This window comes from Eurosta solidaginis, chromosome 2 (genome assembly GCF_040869045.1).
Source record: "Eurosta solidaginis isolate ZX-2024a chromosome 2, ASM4086904v1, whole genome shotgun sequence".
Taxonomy (NCBI): Eukaryota; Metazoa; Arthropoda; class Insecta; order Diptera; family Tephritidae; genus Eurosta; species Eurosta solidaginis.
The window spans coordinates 157,046,982-157,066,282 of NC_090320.1; the positions used below are offsets into that span (position 1 = coordinate 157,046,982).

Consider the following 19,301-nt stretch of genomic DNA (forward strand, 5'->3'; position numbering starts at 1 on the left):
ATCCCAGACAGAATATAAAAGTGGGAGATCTCGCTGTCCTCAAAGAGGACAACTTATCTCCCAACGAATGGAGGTTAGGTCGAGTTGTCAACGTACACCCCGGCGAAGATGACCGAGTAGGCGTAGTCGACCTCAAAACCGAGAAGGGTCAAGTCAGACGACCTTTAGTCAAACTGATCCTTCTTCCAACGGAAGAGATAGATTGCTAGAAGGCTAAGAGTTCCTCCTAACAATCCCTCCGTTCCTCCATATCCCTACTTTCAAAAAAAAATGAACCCCAGCTCTCGTTCACCCGGAACGAGGCCAACAACCTTAATGAAGATCCGCATCTGCCACAGAACCTAAAGGCTTTCAGCCCATCATCTTTAAATTTCCAACAAATCAAACCCAAAGTCACTCGCTCACCCAGAGCGAGGACATCAGAAAACCCTCCCATTCACTCGTTATCCCATAACGAGGACACTAGAAAGCCTACCGCAGAAGGGCGAACCGATCTGCCATAGACAACCTTTGCACTCGATGGCGCGCAACGAAGCCCATAGCAAACCTAACGCAGACCCACGATCTGCCACAGAACACCTATGCATCACCAAAAGGCGCGAGACCAACAGACTGTATCAAGATTCATCCCATCACCCAAAATCTTGAAATAACTATTAAAAAGGGGGGGAACCTTACAGAAATGAACACTATGCCCAAAAGGCGCTGATTTCTCCACTACTTTTCCCCCCTTGAAAAATGGGATCACAGAATACATCCAAATGTCCTACCTCAAGATGATCAAAACGTTCACATTTAAAAGTATTTTCAATTCGCAAATTCATGTATCATCGGGAGGAAAATGGACCGTACCTGTGAGGATTTTTGAATGATCATTGACGATCAATATGTCAAAACGCTTTCCTTCCTACTGGATATCATTACAAAATTTAACGTTAATGGGTGGACAGTCCCTTTCTGATCATATTCGTCAACATATTTTTAACAAGTATAAAGCCAGTATTCAGTCAATCAAAATAGGGCGGAAAGATTCATAAAGTTGAAGGAAACATGATTTGAAATCCTCGATCACCAAAAGCAAACACATTTGATTCCAATATGAGCCCCAACTGTGATTGGAAGGCGATACTCAGTTTCCTTTTTGATCATTAAAAGTATTCATATTTGATTATTTCTTCTGTTAACTTGTATGATAATTCATTATGTATTCAGAAGGAGTAATCAAAAGTTAAGCACCCAAGTGCTGAGTGGGCAATAGCTCTTAGATGGTGAATCGGATTAAGGAAATACGTGAGATAGCGACTACTCATATGAATGACTGGAGTGACAGATTCCAAATTATCGTTTCACCGAACAAGAACCTCTAAAAAAAAAAAAAAAAAAAAACCCCACCCCTTTTGTTCTTATTTCTGATTTTATAAAATCGAGAGCAGTTTTGAACTTGAGTCAAATAGCTCAAAGTAAATACAGTAATTCTAACTCAACCACTCACCGAAACGGGCGTAAGCTGTTTCCTCCAATTGCAGACTTCCGATACGAGCGCGCAATTTGCTCCATTTCGGCTGAGGAATACGGGAATGTACGTGTGATCAATAAAGGATGAACTAAATCCTAAAAAAGGAACACATCCAGGTTTCACATAAAAGCTGTATATATTTCCACATCTTACCGTATAACGCCGCCCCGATTCACTGCGATATAAAGCATCATGCCTGGTGATCATACCGTCACGCTCAAATTGGATTCCAGAACGCACTCGTCTAAGTTCCAACATTTGGCCTCCTTAAACCAATCCCAAATGCACGCACATTGTCCATAGGGCGCGTCTCATCATAGCCCAATAGTTTGCTACCTTTTGCTTTCAGCGACACATAAATCATAAACTCTTGGATACACTACCGGCACCGAATCTTTGCGTAGCCGTACATCGAATTCTACCATATCTGCGCCACTTTCAACCGCATTCTTCCATCAAGCTATTGTATGCTCACGTGTCACATAATCTTTTGCTTTGAAGCTTGTACCCGCGCCCTGATGTCACATATCTATGTCGGGATTCCAATAACGCGTCTACGTCACACTGCCATGATGCCGACTTGACTAACTCATGCTCTGGTGTTTCTTCTGAGGAAAAGGTTTTATGATACGCTTCAGGGTGCTCACTGCGTAAGTGCTCCATAATATTACCTAGTTTTGAACGGTGGTAAAATCAAACATTTTTTTTATTTGACGGTAGAGTGGTCGGAATGGGGTAAATCAATATGCTCTTGTAAGACTAGAGACTGCAAATTTTTCAGTCGGTGACAACAGTCGGGAATCGAAAATTTTCATCTACCTTATACCGAGGTGCTTGATGATGGCTTAAGTGAATCTGTAGCTCCAGCATAATCCCACGCCATGCATCGCCCTATAACCCACAAGTACATTGCTTTGACTATTCACCTCCATAATCGATGGGGGTAAAGTCTCACGTACTCTAACAACATAAGCCTCAATAGCCTCTTATGGAGCAATTAGAAGTTCCGATTCATACGCATTTGATGTACCCTAACTGTCTGCCCTTGGCTCTAAATTGCTTATTATATTTGACTATATTTTTGTCATGCGGTATTATAATTTGTGCACTATCATTCAATACACTTTATAACCATTCCCATCTTTTGGACTCTGCGACGCAGTAACCATTACACCACCTAAACAATTGAAATGACGTATTGGAAAGGGCACTAAAGGGTTGCTACCAATCGTTTAGAGGTCAACTTTAAAGCCGGCATCCATAAATATATTTGCAGATAACTCAGCAAATCGTTTACTATTATGACGTCCATCATAGCCAGAACCCATACCGCTTGTGTTTTCGTTCGTTATCATTGAATTGAACTTTCATATAAGTGGCCAAGCCTTGCGCGGTTTGTGCTATGACAAGATCTTTCATACCATTGAAGCCAGCTCGCATTTTACCACGTAGGCCGGCTGTACCAAATGCTAGGCGCATACTTAAAAGATCATTTAATTTTATCCAAGTGCTAGCAACATTAAGTGATTGGATTTCGATAGCTTCACGTAATTCAGAAGCCATTTTATATAAATGTTCATTTGTTGCCTTATCAGCAAAAAAAAAAAAACATGCCTTGTAAATAATTAATTTTAGTCTAATAGTTGAGTTTTGGTATTTGCTTTTCTTCTTCTTGATGATTTTATGGGACTTGTGCTGACATACAGCCAGTGAGTGCTTACGGGAGTCCCTGTCTTCGTAGACTTACCTCCGGTGTAAAACACAGACCAATGTCCGTTGATCTTCGGCCCAACAGGTTGGTACCAAATCGGTGAGCTGGGGTGTTCAAGTCAACCAGCCTTGGTTTGGCCGAGGAGGACTATCCATCCTCATCTTCCATTTTCGGGTAATGGCACCCGGTTGCACGGCAACTCCACCGCGAGTTCCGTGCTTGCCCCAGAATCCCTATTTCATTGATTTTGATATCTCGATATCTGATTAACATGTTAATCAGATTGAGATATTGTGTTTTGTCGCAATTTAGGAATGTGACCAACCTTTTCTATCCTGCAGTGTTACAACAATGTATAAAACGACGGAGCTTGGTTTTGCTTAGATATCGCTTAAGGGCCGCACTACGTTGACAAACAGAGTGAGCTTGGCATCAAATTATGCTCCGTCGATAAAACTCCATCACAATTAAAATCAAGGGATGTGACCAACCTTTTCCGCGCATAGACCTGTGAGTGCCGAGTGCCCGTCTCAGCAATGTCTCTCGACATCGCTTAAGACCACACTACGTTGACTTGCCATTGCACGCCATATTGTGCTACTATTGGCTTCCATTTTTGCAACTAATTTCGCTCCAATTTTTACTCAATTACGAAACAATTATGCCTCCAAATAAACTCCTACCACAATTAAAGGGATGTGTATAACCTTTTCCGCTCACAGACCTGTAAGTGACCGAGTACCTGCCCCAGAGATATCCTTGCATTGCAGTCCGCCATACTGCAGTGATTTGACAACGTCAAATCTTGCCACATATTTGCATGTGGCCATCCACACCGTGAACGCCTCCTATTCGCTTACGCAGTCTAAAGCAGCCTCAAACATCTCAAAAGACGAGATGAGCACCGGCCCACTCGTACAATTATCGATTGTTTTTCGGCTGACGATAGACATGCGTTCCTTCACCATCTTTCGTCACCGTTTAACAGCATATATAACCGGCATCTCCGGTTGCCACAATTAAGGGATGTGGCCGACCTTTCATCTGCCCCTCAGGGTCAGTTTCTCAATGAAATTAGGATTCTTGTGGCAAGCATGAGACCGAATTCCCTTGGGTCTTAGGTCCCCAAGGGAAAACAAGTATACTCAGAGCGTGTGTCATAAGTGAACTCTATTTGAAACCACATCCACCGCGATGCTCCCACAAGGGGGCCATCCCAGGACAGGAGGTGAGACCTGAGTACAAAGCATCGTTCGATGCAGTGCACCAGATCACACTGGCTTCTCCTGCTCCCGCGGTAGCAGTTTTTATAAAGACCTTGCCTAGGGTCCCACAGGGTGATACCCGCGTCCACCCTGCTACCTTTCGAGTAAAACACCTTACTCATGGATTGGGTACCCATGGTATTATGGTCGCCTTTTACGACCGGTATACCTACCGTGGGCATATTCTAACCCCTAACCCACAGGGGGAACTTGTGCTGACAATGAAATGAAGAATTTCGCAGGCCAAAAGCTTGTAAGTCATTATGTTCTAGTAAACCAGTGATGGTATGAAAAAGAATTTCCGCCGCCAATTCATATATTTCAAATAACACGCTGTATATTGCATTTTGTCTATAGTTTATTGTTAGTTTCATTTCCTACCTTACGTACACGGCAGATTATTGCAAAATAGTGCTGTACCAATCAAGTAATAACTCGTAAACCAAACTAATACAGAACCAGCCTTCGAACGCAATTTTATTTGATCAAATGTCTTGGGCAACTGATCCGCCGCAAACCAATAAATGCATGGTGAAGGTGAGCACAATAAAAGCGTCGATATCTGCACTGTACGAAGAATGTGAAAAACACTGTAAGAAGTAGCGCATGCAGCACAAATGTCAGCGATTTATATTCTTTAAAAGTTGCACAATAGGATAATTTGGCAATAATGTGCTTAGGAAAACTCTTAAAGTATTTGACGCAGTGATAGAGAAGGAACGCAAGCACCGGTAATGCTAAGATAAAACCTGGTAATTGTTTTACTTCATATTAACGTAAAAAACCAACATTCCAATAATGCGACTGTATATATGAATATGGGAATGGAAATGTCTTATCACACCATGGCGAATGTTCAGGTTTTCTCTGACCAGCCAAAATATAAATTTCTTTTACGTCCATAATCCAATACCGCTGATGTATGTACCATTGTACGATCGGACATAAAAAAATTGTTCGAATGCATAGAAATAGAAGAATGTTAAAGGCATTAAAGCCGCTAGGATGCAAGTCACCAGTTTCAATGTGGTAAAACAATGGTATGTCTTCTTGACATGATTAACTATGCTGTGACGTAGCATAAAATATATAGGATATCCAACATCACTAACCTGCAAAGAAAAAATTCATTAATAAAGTGCACAAATGGGCATCGCATAAGTGTGACAACTGACAGCGTGGCCGGCGCCGCAGTTGGAGCACCTCTTTTGCGATGCCGGTAATCAAAAAAAAAAAAACCAACGATAACCCCGATGTCCTGTCCCATCTGCACCTGAAAATGTAAGGAAATTAAAAAAATAAAGGAAACTAATAAGAAAACGAAAGAAAATTTATTTATAACAAGAAATAAAAGAAAATATTAAAAGTTACTTACCATATTTCCTCCTCACTAATGCGGCCACCGTGGTGTGATGGTAGCGTGCTCCGCCTATCACACCGTATGCCCTGGGTTCAACTCCCGGGCAAAGCAACATCAAAATTTTAGAAATAAGATTTTTCAATTAGAAGAACATTTTTCTAAGCGGGGTCGCCCCTCGGCAGTGTTTGGCAAGCGCTCCGGGTGTATTTCTGCCATGAAAAGCTCTCAGTGAAAACTCATCTGCCTTGCAGATGCCGTTCGGAGTCGGCATAAAACATGTAGGTCCCGTCCGGCCAATTTGTAGGGAAAAATCAAGAGGAGCACGACGCAAATTGGAAGAGAAGCTCGGCCTTAGATCTCTTCGGAGGTTATCGCGCCTTACATTTTTTTTTTTTTTTTATATTTAATCACCAGCACCGTACTCCAGCCACGCATTAAAATGAATTGAATGAAGAAACGGCAAAGAGGTTTACCGTTTACTTCAATTCAGTTGAAAATTCCATTCTCTACAAGAAATGATTGTTCTTTTTTTTTGTATTTCGCCGTGGGCATAATTATGTATGTGTGTTTGTATAAGTTGTCTCTCACACGATGTAGTGCTGCACAAAATGTGCAGGCAGGTACCGAAAGCCCGCAAAACACAAAATCGGGATCGGCCTTTTTGACCCATACTGACACATCGGGCAGTCCGAAAACATACTTACGCACAAAAATAAAGGAAGAAATCTCATTCAAAATTAATTACACCCTCATTCAAAAAAACAAAAAGAAAAAAAAACAAAAAAATGTTTTTTTTATTTCCTGGTTCCTTTTGCCGTCGGTACTGCTTGTTCTTTTTTGGCTGGGGGGTAGGACTTGTTGTTTTTCAACAACAGATATCACAAAAGGTCATTATAAGGGCTCGGTACAAAACCAATCCGAGTCCCGAAATTAAAGAATCCCGACACGACAAAGTCCCGAAATTGAAAAAAGTCAACTGTTTCTACTGGCTTAGTGTGCTACTGTCCCAGTGACCTAGTTTTTTTTTCAAGGGCAAGCCAATACATATATGTATATATATATATACTCGCACGCCACAAATTCACCATACCAGCTGTCAGCTAACCAATAAATACACGACAGGGTTGCATGCTATCTCAAAATTGTACGTGCAGATAGAATGCGTCGTTGAGAACGCATCGCCAATCTGCATGCAAGCACCGGCAGTTGGTACACTTTCGAATTTAATTACGATTTTCGCTATTCGTCATGAGCTGTCGCACAAAATTAAATACATACCTTCGTCAGCCTCTACGCTTCGTTTTAAACTCGGTTTATTCATCTATTTTAACGTACGTTTGTTAATAAAACAACACGCGTATCACGAAAACAAGTAATATTGCGCGGGTGGCTTGGAATCACGTCCGTTCCAAACTCCCACACACCGCAATCTTTCTGGTTTTGTTGAAATGCATAAGCTGTTCAAAATCACAGCACTAACCACCTTGCAAAAACGCTCTCGTCATTCCACGTCATTTGACTAGTCATTTTACGGTGATAAGTTATATTCGTAGTCACATTTGCATGGGCGTGGGTAAGTTTTGTGACCAAGTGTTTTATAGGGTAATAATATAATACACAACTGACGAAATACATGCGCTGCAGCGAAAACGCGCATCACCCAACCAACCTCACGGCCACTCGCCCTGGCACATCCATAAAATGCCACAGTCGACCTGAGAGCGACACGACACGTTATACGCTGGAACGGAGACCTCGGCCTCTTCGTCCAGCCCAGAAAAACCTCAAAACCCTCGAGTCTGGAACGGAGACCTCTGCCTCTTCGTCCAACCAACAAAAAAAAACCGCAAATCTGGAATGGAGACCTCCGCCTCTCCATCCGGAACGACAAAAATCAAAGAATAACAAAAAATGGTGGCACTCTGGAACGGAGACCTCGGCCTCTTCGTCCAACCTTACTGGCCATCAACTATACACATATTACATTCTGAATTTCTATATTTATGTATAATTCAATGGCAAGAAATATTCACTTATAACTGCTCATGACCGCTAATTTTTTCATCTTAGCTCAGGTGGAATGCGAAGCAAGTCGGAAAGGATTCCCGGCCATTTTGCGTCGTCAGACGAACTCCTCATTTAGATTAAGTTTAGTGTGTAAGTCTTATATTAATTTTTCTCGTTTCAGCGGAGGTCATTGGCGGAAAACGATGTTGCGTATCGCAAGGGGGGCCGGCATGTTTAGGCAGGATGCCTAACTTTTTCCGCATCTGTCTGCGACCCCCCCTCCCCTCCCCCAATGCAACCCTGCGAATCGATACTCGATACTCGAATTGATTTGTAACCACCCACACCATCACCGCCACATGCATGTGCATGCATGTACATGTACGTGTATGTGTGTTTTTTGTCAGCACTCATGCATATGCATGTCGGGGTTGATGTGTGGGTGCCTTTCCCCTCCAAAACGGAGGATTTTGCGGGTCAACGGTTGTAGCTTGCTATACAACCGGCCTCTTGGATTCTAACAGCCAACGCGTACACATCTGCCGCCAACGATCTCTGCCGTTTATCAAAGGTAATATTATTTCCTGTCTATTTAATATCTACCAATAAAATCACAGCTTTATAACGAGAAATCTCGTCTTCTCTTATTTATTTTCAAACACCCCCGTTCTTTGAGATCGACCCGGTGCGCTAACCTCTCGCAAGGATCAGACGCACCCCTGCCGAACAACTACAGCAAAGCAATGTAGTCTACGAAATAACATGCAAAGGCAATGAGAACGAAGACTGCAACAAAATATATATGGGTCAGACAAAACGGGCGTTACAAGTTCGGATAACCGAACATACAGCTGATATAAAGAAAAAGAAGCAAAGCACGGCGTTATCACAGCACTCAACAGAAAACGGCCATACAGCTGATTTAGCGAATATACGAATACTTGATAAAAACAAACAAGGAAAAACCAGACTAACATTGGAAAGCTTAAGAATTTTACAAAACAGAGAAAAAACAATAAATAAAAAGGAAGATACCTATGACGTCGCCGCTGCCTATACTTTATGCCTATAGTCAAATTTATTAGTCTAGTATGACAATGATACCACAAAAGAATGTTAAAATAACATTTTTTAGAATAATTTAATATTAAAAACAATATAAATATGTAAGTGTGATAAATTTTCATTAGGGTGTTACGTGTTTATTTGTGGTTTGTGATATTTATCATGTATTTATGTGTATATAAAAATGTGATGTTATATTAGTTTTCATTTCGGTTTTTACCATATATTTTAATGTTTTTTGTTGTTTTTTCTTAAATAAACAGATGTCCCCCTGAAGAAGCTAGAGAGACTAGCGAAACGTCGGATAGAAAGATGAAATAAAGTTTATATTTTGCATCTAACATACATTGATCAAAAAGCCTAACCAAAATTTACTTCGAAAATTAGTAAAATTTTGGACAATCGGCGTGGCACCGCCCACCTTTAAAAGAAGTTAATTTAAAATTTTGCAAGCTGTAATTTGGCAGTCGTTGAAGATATCATGATCAAATTTGGCAGGAACGTTACTCCTATTACTATATGTATGCTTAATAAAAATTAGCAAAATCGGTGAACGACCACGCCCACTTTCAAAAAAAAAATGTTTTTTAAAGCAAAATTTTAACAAAAAATTTGATATCTTTACAGTATATAAGTAAATTATGTCAACGTTCAACTGCAGTAACGATATGGTGCAACAAAATACAAAAATAAAAGAAAATTTCAAAATGGGCGTGGCTCCGCCATTTTTCGTTTAATTTGTCTAGGATACTTTTAATGCCATAAGTCGAACAAAAATTGACCAATCCTTGTGAAATTTGGTAGGGGCTTAGATTCTAGGACGATAACTCATTTCTTTGAAAAAGAACGAATTTGGTTAAAGCCACGCCCAGTTTTTATACACAGTCGACCGTCTGTCCTTCCGCTCGGCCGTTAACATGAAATCCGACTATGACCACGCCCACTTTTTCGATATCGAAAATTACGAAAAATGAAAAAATGCCATAATTCTATACAAAATACGAAAAAAGGAATGAAACATGGTAATTGGATTGGTTTATTGACGCAAAATATTACTTTAGAAACAAACTTTGTAAAATGGGTGTGACACCTACCATATTAAGTAGAAGAAAATGAAAAGTTCTGCAGGGCGAAAATAAAAAACCCTTGAAATCTTGGCAGGAAAACTGTTCGTGGTATAACATATATAAATAAATTAGCGGTATCCAACAGATGAAGTTCTGGGTCATCCTGATCCACATTTTGGTCGATATCTGGAAAACGCCTTCACATATACAACTACCACCACTCCCTTTTAAAACCCTCATTAATACCTTTAATTTGATACCCATATCGAACAAACACATTCTAGAGTCACCCCTGGTCCACCTTTATGGCGATATCTCGAAAAGGCGTCCACCTATGGAACTAAGGATCAGTCCCTTTTAAAATACTCATTAACGCCTTTCATTTGACACACATATCGTACAAACAAATTCTAGGGTCACCCCGGTCCACCCCTATGGCGATATCTCGAAACGGCGTCCACCTATGGAACTAAGGATCACTCCGTTTTAAAATACTCATTAATGCCTTTCATTTGATACATATGTCATACAAACACATTCCAAGGTTACCCTCGGTTCATTTTCCTACATGGTTATTTTCCCTTTTGTTGTCACTATAGCTCTCAACTGAGTATTGTTACGAATATTAGCAAAATTAAGGAGTGCTGCCAGCTCTAAGCCGATGCTAAGCAGTGACGTGAATGCACATCAATAATTCAATCATCATGTATCTACATAAACGAAACAATAAGTGCGTCTACATATATGTACCATGTACGTTACGAGCAGCGGAGAGTCAATGCACAAATACATGCATATATCTGAGATACTCCTATAAGTATGCAATGAGAAAAACTATAAAATTGTGCAATTGTAGTTACAGCTGAGAAGTTTGAGAGCTACTGGACTAGTAGATTCTAGAATCGCCTAGAAGATGCGAAGGTTGAAATCAAAGAGTATAAAAGGCGACAATTGTAGAGGCGCTGGAATTCAGTTTGATTTGAGTTGTCAAGCAGTTACGACTGGGACGATATCTAGCGAGCAATAGCAGTATTATTTTGAATAGTGGAGTTTCATTTGAGCTATCAGTTTGGTTATTAAGCTATTCGTTGCACAGTTTGAAGGTTATTGTGAAGTATTTTAATAAAGGCCATTTTTCCATTATTCAATATTGGAGTTATTTATTCAACAGTTTAGCGATACGAACGTAGCAAAAGGGCAAATAAGAGGATTTGCAGCAAATTCGTTACAATTGGTGTCAGAAGAGGAATTGTTGAATAAATTCCGGAGGACAACAAGGATATGGCAAAGTTCAGTGAATTGAAGATCCAGCAACTGAAGAAGGAGTTGGTGGATTGAATACAACCGGCATTAAACTCGAACTACAGGCACGACTACGAGAGGCAATGGAAGCAGAAGGAATTAACGTGGAAGAGTATGTCTTTCATCTTGATGTCGACGAGACAACAACAAAAGAAACATAGCAGACAGTTACGAGCACAGATTGATGTCACACACAGATGCATTTACTTATACGCCTATGTGTACTCGAGAGACTGTAAACTACAAACATTCACATCAATAATTCAATCATTATGTATCTACATAAACGAATAAATAATTGTGTCTACACAGATGTACGTATACGAGCAGTGGAGCGGCAATGCACAAACACATGCATATATCTATCTGAGTTGTCACAAGAGAGGGCAATAATTTGTGCACGTAGTTGTGGCTGGCGATTTTGTAGCCGAAACAAACTAGTAAGTTCTGGAATGGAAAAGCCTAGAAGTATGCAATTAGAAATCAAAAAGTATAAAAGGCGCGACAGTAAAGGCGAGGGTTTGAGTTTGATTTGAGTTGTCAAGCAGTTACGACTAAGACGATATCTAGCGAGCAATAGCAGTATTATTTTGAATAGAGGAGTTTCATTTGAGCTATCAGTTTGGTTATTAAGCTATTCGTTGCACAGTTTGAGTGTTATTGTGAAGTATTTTAATAAATGCCATTTTTCCATTATTCAATATTGGAGTTATTTATTCAACAGTTTAGCGATACGAACCTAGCAAAAAGGCAAATAAGAGGAATTTGTAGCAAATTCGTTACAATTGGTGTCAGAAGAGGAATTGTTGAATAAATTCCAGACGACAACAAGGATATGGCAAAGTCCAGTGAATTGAAGATCCAGCAACTAAAGAAGGAGTTGGAGAGCCGTGGATTGAATACAAGCGGCGTTAAACTGGAACTTCAGGCACGGCTGCGAGAGGCAATGGAAGCAGAAGGAATTGATGTGGAAGAGTGTGACTTTCATCTTGATGGCGAGGAAATAACAAAAATGGAAGAAACACAGCAGACAATGACGAACACAGACCTGAGCATGATATTGGCTGCAATATCGGCACAAATGTCCGAAATGTCATCACAAATATCCACCAACATGTCATCTCAACTGGAATCGCAAAAGACAGGTATTACATCCAAGATGGAAACTCAGCTGGAATCGCAGGAGAACCGTATAACAGCGAAGATTGAAGCACAAGAAACACGTATTTCAGAAATGTCGACACAAATTGCTTCACAACTGGAATCGCAGGAAACCCGTATAACATCAAAGATGGAAGAACAAGAGGAGCGCTTATCATTGCAGGTGGCACAAATGTCTTCACAGTTAGAAGCATAGGAAGCAAGGGTAACATCAAAGCTGGAAGCGCAGGATGCAAAAATGGCTCAATTTCAGGCAGAAGCAGTTGATTTAAAAGGTCGTATGGAGCAGTTACAACTAAATCGCCCAGCTGTTTCAGCGAGTAATCCAAAGGTAAAGACATAATCCTTTGACGGTTCTGTTCCTTTTCAGGTCTTTAAGCTACAGTTTTAGAAGACCACAGCAGTGAACCAATGGAATGCTGAAGATAAAGTTGCAGCTCTGTTCATGGCACTGAAAGGGCCTGCCGCGGAAATCTTACAGACCATCCCAGAGTACGAGCGGAACCACTACGAAACATTGATGAGCGCTTTAGAGAGACGTTACGGAAGCGAGCGTAGGAAACAGATATTCCAAATTGAGTTGCAAGGAGTTTGCTTCGGATGTTGAAAGGTTGGCAAATGCGGACGCACCCGTGGAGTACACCGAGAGGGTAAAAATCCAGAGTTTTATAAATGGCATACGGGACGTAGAAAAGAAGCGAGCGACATATGCAAACCCAAAACCTACATTCGCGGAAACGGTATCCCATGCACTGACTCAAGAAACAGCATTGCTTCTGTGTAAGCCAGTTTACAAAGCTCGCCGTGTGGAGGTAGAAAGGCCAGAGTGGGTAGACGCAATATTGGAGGCACTGAAAGGATCGCAAAAGCGAAGTGAAAAAGTTATCAAATGCTTCAAATGCGGGAAGTCCGGTCACATAGCACGTCATCGCGATCTTGATCTTAATAGTTCCAACAATGTGGGTGGCCGTAAACGCAAAGCTGGAGGAGATGAGCAAGAGCGAGTAAGAGGTAGAGAGCTAGATCCAGCTATTGAATGCCCTGTGATATCTGTGTCGCAAATTGGTAGAAAATCGAGCAGTCTTACCGTCAAAGGGAATGTGGATGGCAAAGAACGAGTACTGACTGTAGATACGGGCGCATCTCATTCCTTGATCCGATCTGACTTGGTCAACAGGAGAGTAAAACCGTTACCTGGAGCAAAGTGGCGTACGGTCACTGGCGAGTATAACCAAGTTCAGGGAGAAGTGATATGTGAAGTATTGATTGGGAAGGTCATGTTTCTACACAAATTTTTTGTGGCGGAGATTGTTGATGAAGTTATATTGGGAGTGGATTTCTTGGTTGACCATGACATCAAGATCGATATGCAGAGAAGGGTGATGAGTTATGAGAACTAAGATGTGCCACTTAACTTTAGTTTGGAAAAAGGGTTCAGCAGTAATCGGGTACTGGTGGAGAAGGCTCGACGAAGGCCATGAAATTCAAAGGTAAAGGTTGATGGAACAAATGGACCAAACAAATCAAAACCGAAGGTACTTGTGAGAGAAACACTGGCATTGAAAAGCCCTAACGGACGTACTAAAACGAAGAAAGAATGCAAGGGTGGTTTCAAGCCAAGGCACCCTACTGTTGTGAAGTGTCGGAACGATACTGATTATGCAAAGCAAATCCGTCCAGCGCAAGCTCTGCGAAGTAGTTCTTCATTGGCCGAGCAACAGAGTGCGAGGGAACGATTCAGGATAATGAGTAGTAAGATGAAACACAGGTAGGGCAAGGAAAATAATTCGGAAGGTTTCCGGGAGGGAGATTTGGTACTGCTATACAACCCTCACCGGCGGAAAGGTGTTCCATCCAAATTTCGGTGCAGTTGGGAAGGCCCGTCCAAGGTTGTGAAGAAGATCAGTGATACCATCTACCGCATACAAAGCATTGAGAAACCACGGAGTAGAAGAGTGGTACATTTGGCGATGCTAGCAGCGTTTAGATCGAGAGATTTGTCTGATCGGGACGATCAGACTTAGGTGGAGGGTAGTGTTACGAATATTAGCAAAACTAAGGGGTGCTGCCAGCTCTAAGCCGATGCTAAGCAGTGACGTGAATGCACATCAATAATTCAATCATCATGTATCTACATAAACGAAACAATAACTGCGTCTACATATATGTACCATGTACGTATACGAGCAGCGGAGAAATAAGAAAAACTATAAAATTGTGCAATCGTAGTTACAGCTGAGAAGTTTGAGAGCTACTGGACTAGTAGATTCTAGAATCGCCTAGAAGATGCGAAGGTTGAAATCAAAGAGTATAAAAGGCGACAATTGTAGAGGCGCTGGAATTCAGTTTGATTTGAGTTGTCAAGCAGTTACGACTGGGACGATATCTAGCGAGCAATAGCAGTATTATTTTGAATAGTGGAGTTTCATTTGAGCTATCAGTTTGATTATTAAGCTATTCGTTGCACAGTTTGAGTGTTATTGTGAAGTATTTTAATAAAGACCATTTTTCCATTATTCGATATTGGAGTTATTTATTCAACAGTTTAGCGATACGAATCTAGCACAAGGGCAAATAAGAGGATTTGCAGCAAATTCGTTACAGTATGTAATGTTCGGTTACACCCGAACTTAACCTTCCTTACTTGTTAGAATTAGATTTTGTAAAGATCGCCATTGAATATACAATTTAATGTGAGCTTGAGTATTTTCGTGTGATGGCAGTTTATCGTATAGGTTCTTCCATATCTGTCGATTTAAAGTATTGGTGCATAGCAGACGACATGGTAGGCAATAAAAAGTATTGCTACTGGCACTCCACACTAACCAGTCACGCTCCACTTTCTCTCTATTTGGCAAGATTTTGTTTAACATCGAGGTAGGAAATGCCTCGTCATGATAATCACGTGGAAAAATAACAGGACACTTTTGATTACCTCGACGAATTATCTCGTGTTGACTTCTTCAGATCGCAAAAACTCATTATTCAAGGTACCGATATCGAAGTCGTTTAAATAATCTGGACTTTGATACAGAGTTGGTGGTATTGTTGGAAGACTTTTTGAAGATGAACCTTCATCAGTGTCGCCACGAAAACTTTATGATTTCGGATTCATGTAAACATACGTTTTTGTTTGATGTTTTTATTGTATCCGCAGGCCTAGGCATAAAATCATTATCAATATTCGTTGCTTGTGCAAAGTTTAAGCCGAAGTCGATAACACTCCCCAAAGCCTTCGGGGAGAAACCTTATCGCTACAACAGCAACGACAAAAACACATATGTACAAGGCAACGAAGAGATATCTCACACACACACGTAGTCACCAGCCGAAATAGTTACTCGCCCATACACAAGCATATGGCTAGTAAAAAAGCAAAAACTACATATACACATGTATATAGCTATTAACCAAGCATGATATACAACTCTTCGCGAAATTACTAGATATTAGGAGAAATAGGTGAACGAGAAAACCGAGAGTATAAAAGCAGCGCAAGCTGAGGAAACAGTAATCAGTTTGATTTAAACACGCTTTTGTGAAGTACGTGATATTGAAGTATAATTGTACTACTCCCAAAGTAGACTAAATAAAGACCGTATTACAATACTGCATATGGGATTTATTTATTCGACAGTTCAGTGATATGAACGTTAGCAGAAGGTTCAAAATAACCACGATTTCCCCAAATTCGTTACAACTGGTGTCAGAAGAGGAATTGTTGAATAAATTCCAGAGGACAACAAGGACATGGCCAAGTTGAATGAATTGAATATTCAGCAACTGAAAAAGGAGTTGGAAGCCCGTGAACTGAATACTACCGGCAATAAATACGAGCTACAAACACGTCTAAGGGAAGCTATGGAATTGGCAGGAATCGACGTTAATGAACACACTTTTCATCCTGATATGGAAGAGGCAACAACAAAAATGGAAGAGAAAAACGAAACATCGCAGACAGTTACGAACACAAACTTGAACATAATATTGGCTGCAATATCTGCACAAGCATCGACAGTAACATCCAAGATGGAAGCACAGTAGGCATGCATTTCAGAAAAGTCGTTGCAAATGTCATCTCAACTGGAATTATAAAAGACAAACATAACATCTCAACTGGAGGAACAGAAGACATATATGACAGCTAAATTGGATTAGCGCTTATCATTGCAGGTGGCACAAATGTCTTCGCAGTTAGAAGCACATGAAGCTGGAAGCGCAGGATTCAAAAATGGCTCAATTTCAGGCAGAAGTCGTTGATTTAAAAGGTCGTATGGAGCAGTTACAACTAAATCGCTCAGCAGTTTCAGCGAGTAATCCAAAGGTAAAAACACCATCCTTTGACGGTTCTACTCCTTTCCAGGTATTTAAGCTCCACTTTGAGAAGAACGCAACAGTGAACAACTGGAATGCTGAAGATAAAGTTGCTGCACTATATATATGGCATTGAAAGGATCTGCTTCTGAAATCCTACAGACGATTCCCGAGGGAGAGCGGAACAACTACGAAACACTGATGGGCGCTCTAGAGAGGTGATATGGAAGCGAGTATAGGAAACATATATATCAAATTGAGTTGCAAAACCGCTCCCAAAAATCGAATGAGACTTTGCAGGAGTTTGCGTCGTATGTTGAAAGGCGGGCCCATCTAGCAAATGCGGACGCACCCGTGGAATACAGCGAGAGGGTAAAAATCCAGAGCTTCATAAATGGCATACGAGACGTGGAAACGAAACGAGCTGCATATGCGAATCCAAAACTAACATTTGCTGAAACGGTATCACATGCACTGACTTAGGAAACAGCCTCACTTTTGAGTAAGCCAGCATACAGAGCCCATCGCATGGAAGTAGAAAGGCCAGATTGGGTGAACACAATATTGGAGGCGCTGAAAGCATCGCAAAACCGGAGTGAAAGAGTTATCAAATGTGGGAAACCAGGTCACATTGTACGTCATTGCGGTCTCGACCCTAGTGGTTCCAATGGTCTTAAGTACAACGGAGATGAGCAAGAGCGAGCCAGATGTAAAGAACGAGTACTTGCTCAAGCTATTGAATGTCCTGTGATATCTGTATTACAAATCGGACGAAAATCGAGCAGCCTTAGCGTCAGAGGAAGTGTGGATGGCAAGGAGCATTTACTGACTGTAGATTCGGGGGCATCTTCCTTAATCCGATCTGATTTGGTCAACAGGAGAGTACAACCATTACCTGGAGCAAGATTGCGTACGGTCACTGGCGAGTATAACCAAATACAAGTAGACGTGGCATATGAATTCTTAATTGGAAAGGTCACGTTTATACAAGTTAAGGCTATCCGCACAAATTCGCCAACTTCGTACACTTAGCTGATGCTACATTTTTGTTTAAGCTAAGCTTACGCTACACAACACTACTTTTGCCTACGTGACCAAGATCGAGCGAATTTATGATGGGACATGCGCAGTAACATCATCGCTCTCACACTTAACTAAAAACCTGTTTTGGAAGAGAACTAATGAATTATGAGTTGCATGGCCTAGCGGTAAAAGTTGGTGAAATTGGATCGAGCTTGGGTTTGATTGAGCGAAGCACTTTTGTTAAAAGGCAGAATAAAGATTGACATTGAAACCGAAGGTCTAGCTCGAGTTTTTCTAAAAATATTAAGTGGCGCCCAAGTGTGGGGCCTGTCCAATAAATATTTCGCAACTTGTTTCAAATGGTCAACCGCACTGACCAATTCTACAAGAATAATTCCTATAAGGAAGGACGAACAAAGCGACAGGTCACAAAAGAACCAGGATCACAATTCAACCGCATGAGATATTTGGAGCAGCGAATCAGCAATTTTTCGCTTACACTTACTTGGACAATTGTGGATATTGTGGAATTCCATAAAGGAAGCATTTATATTAACTTTAAATTTTTTGAACCAGTTTTCGAATGGCATATGTAAGTAACAATTAAAACTGATAATCATTTCATGTGAGAAATAGAATATAAATTTTTATTTAAAAAATCGGTAGACTTATGTTAATAGTCCCTTTTCGTGTCGTATTGAGGCGAAATTTCTTCCCAATTGCGTAACATACACGTGTTCAAAACTGAAAAAGGTTCAATATATTTGCGTAAAAAAAAAACAACAAAAATTTATTTTTTTCATCAATTTGTATTTCCATCTTTAAAAACCACAAATTTAGAAAATTAAAAATCGCTATATCAGGCGATAAAAAGATTTCACTGCATTTGTGAAAAATTATTGAAACTTAGTTGCCAAATAACGTAACATACACGTGTTTAAAACTGAAAAAGTTCAAAATACTTGCGTAAAAAAAAAACTACAAAAAGTTATTTTTTCATCAATTTGTTTTTCCATCTTTAAAAAACCGCAAATTTAGAAAATTAAAAATCGCTATATTAGGCGATAAAAAGATTGCACCGCATTTGTGCAAAATTATTGAAACTTAGTTCTCAACTTACGTAACATACACGTGTTCTAAAGCAATATTGGCTAAATATTTTCTTGTTGGAAATGTTTGCATAGAATTTTTAATTCCAATTAAAAAAAATAACTGCTTTTTCAAACCAAATAATTGCTGTATGAGGCGAAAAGAAACATAGATTTCCGTGAATTATTTTTAAACGTAGTAACATAATTTGTCAGATTACGTAACATACCCTCGTTTAAAACAGTTAGGGTATAAGAATTTTGTATAACGAAATAGTACCCCCAGTCTTTTAACTTTTACGGCTGTAAAAATACACATTTGAAATAGTGCGAAAAACGAACCATAGATTGTTCAGTTTATATACAGCTGTTAAAGTGCTTACAGACATCAGGAAATCGTCTAATAGTGCTTTCTTTAGTTT

At 40.3% G+C, this 19,301-nt stretch overlaps 1 protein-coding gene and 1 pseudogene across 1 annotated transcript in view; one reads left to right on the top strand and one right to left on the bottom strand.

Moving 5' to 3' along the window:
• LOC137242434 (uncharacterized) overlaps positions 1-19,301 on the top strand; it is a 105,893-nt gene that overhangs the window by 7,107 nt on the left and 79,485 nt on the right. The gene's annotated exons all lie outside the window — the stretch shown is intronic.
• Positions 4,875-5,619, bottom strand: LOC137242433 (GPI mannosyltransferase 2-like; annotated as a pseudogene).